Here is a 2,611-nt window from a genome sequence, read left to right on the forward strand (position 1 = left end):
TGCAGTGAATCTATAGAGCAATTTGAAGAAAATTAGTATCTTAAAAATATTGAAGTGCCAATCCTTGAGAGGTATGTCACTCCATTTATTTTGGTTTTGTAAAATCTGTGTTTATTTTTTTCTGTAGATTTACATATATCTCAAATTAAGTCCTAGGTGGCTGGTATTTTTGGTGCCAAGTGGTATTGTTTTAACTATCATGATCTTAAGAGAAAAGATTAGGGCAGTGTTAATGTGTAATTTATGCATTCATGCCAGGTGAGAGCCAAATGTTGTTGTTTGGTAATCTCTGTACAACTATTTTAGAGAAATGTGGTGGTAATTTGAATAAAGAACATCAAAAATACCAAATACCATTGTCAATATATAATTCTATTTCATTCCTTTTAATTTCTTTAAAATACATATAATTGTTTATTTTTACATTTTATTTTATTTTGTAAAGACTTTATTTATTTATTTATTTGTTAGAGAGAGAGAGATCACAAGTAGGCAGAGAGGCAGGCAGAAATAGAGGGGGGAAGCAGGCTCCCCGCTGAGCAGAGAGCCCAATGTGGGGCTCAAACCCAGGACCTCAAGATCATGACCTGAGCCAAAGGCAGAGGCTTAACCCACTGAGCCACCTAGGTGCCACTTCTTGTAATATTCTTACCAATTATTAATATCAAAGTTATGCTGGCATCATAGAAATTGCACTTTCTTTTTAAAACCCTAGAAGAGTTTGCAACAGAGTGTGGCGCCATGTAGGTCTCAATCTCAGGACCTCAAGATCACAACCTGAACTAAAAACTGAGAGCCAGAGCTCAACCAACTGCACCATCGAGGAAGTACTTCTCTTTTCTGTTTTATATTTTATTTATTTCTGCTTTTTTCTTTTTCAAGTTCTTCCTTCTACCTCCTTAGATCTTCCTTCCTTCCTTTTCTTCCCTTCCCCCCTCCTTTCTCCCTCCCTTCCTGCTTCTTCTTTCTCTTCTTCTACAATCCATTTTTTGTATGTTGTCAGGAACCTGGTTAGTAATAGCTTAATGAATCAATTCTTATATGAAGCATTAAAAGCTATTTTCATCTGGACCCTTCATACACACACACACCCTGGGGCTGGTTTTGAGCTCTCAGTACTTAGGACAAATTAAGATTATAGTGATGGTTTCCTGTAAAATATTGTCATAAAAATGAGCTTTGATATATTAGGGTGAGAGACAAATTCTAAAGCGTTCATATTTTTTTTCACTTAATAGCATATTGTAAATATTTTTTCACAATATACTAATTTTTGTAACAATTTTTAATGGCTTATAGTGTTCTAGTGTATGAACAAAACAAAATTTACTGTTCTCTTTAATTTTCTGTTGTTGGAAATGTAAGTTACTTCTAATTTATAATGTTATACATGATTCTAGATTTCACTATACAAACTTCTTTGCACAATTTTCTTGTAAGAATGATGTATTTATCACCAAATTCAGACATTCTTTAAAAATGAATTTAGAACATGGAAAACGATTTTGAAGGGAAAACTTGATTCCCTACCTTGGCCAACATAATACAGTTTTATGTCGTAATGTCAGACTATTTACTGGACTTAACATTTCAATGGGAAAATGTGTTCAAGTCTTATCCAATTTAAATAATAAATGCTTTAGTATATATGAATTTCCTCAAACAATGTTTTGGTGATAATATTATTTATTTATTTATTTATTTTAAGATTTTATTTATTTATTTGACAGAGAGAGATCACAGTAGACAGAGGCAGGCAGGGAGAGAGAGAGGGAAGCAGGCTCCCTGCTGAGCAGAGAGCCTGATGCGGGACTCAATCCCAGGACCCTGAGATCATGACCTGAGCCGAAAGCAGTGGCTTAACCCACTGAGCCACCCAGGCGCCCGGTGATAATATTATTTCTTAGTTAAGATGCCCACAATTTCTTAGAAACACTTTGTACACATTTAACTATGATATAAGGCAAAATATCACAGAGGCTTAATGGATGTATGGTGCTTAACACATAGCAAATGTTTGACTAATATGTTGAGATAAATCCTATTAAATATGATTCTATGTTCTCTCAGGGGAATGAGTGAGTATTCTTTATTGGGAAGAATACTAGAGAAAGCTTCATGCAGCAGCTGGTCTTTAAGCTCTTCTGCCACAAGAGGACCACTCTGGGCAAAGCTTGACTGAAAGCTCAGGAGTGGAGGCTCTCAAGGAAGAGGGTCTGCTGCAGCTATGGATGATGTCAAAATGTAAGCCCTAGAAATACCATGAACATATGAAGGATTCTGTTCAGGTAGGCAAACTCTTAAAATCTATATACACATGTGTTCTAATTTAGTTAGTAAATATGCTCCTGAAAAATTATGTGGAATCTGATATTTTATGAATTAATGGCCATTGTAGAGAGAACAAGCATTGTTTTTGTATTAACAGGAAGAATTGGTGTTTTACAATGTCTGATTTTCATCTAGATGTTTACATAATGGTTTGGTTTCAAGTTGGTTATGTCTGTGATATTATGCTCTTTCCTGAGTTTAAAGAAGTTATTTTGGTCTGTTTGTCTCTCTCTGTCTAACACAACCATACATAGTAACTTATTCTTTTCAATTTAGGACT

The sequence above is a fragment of the Lutra lutra genome, chromosome 6, assembly GCF_902655055.1.
Source record: "Lutra lutra chromosome 6, mLutLut1.2, whole genome shotgun sequence".
NCBI lineage: Eukaryota > Metazoa > Chordata > Mammalia > Carnivora > Mustelidae > Lutra > Lutra lutra.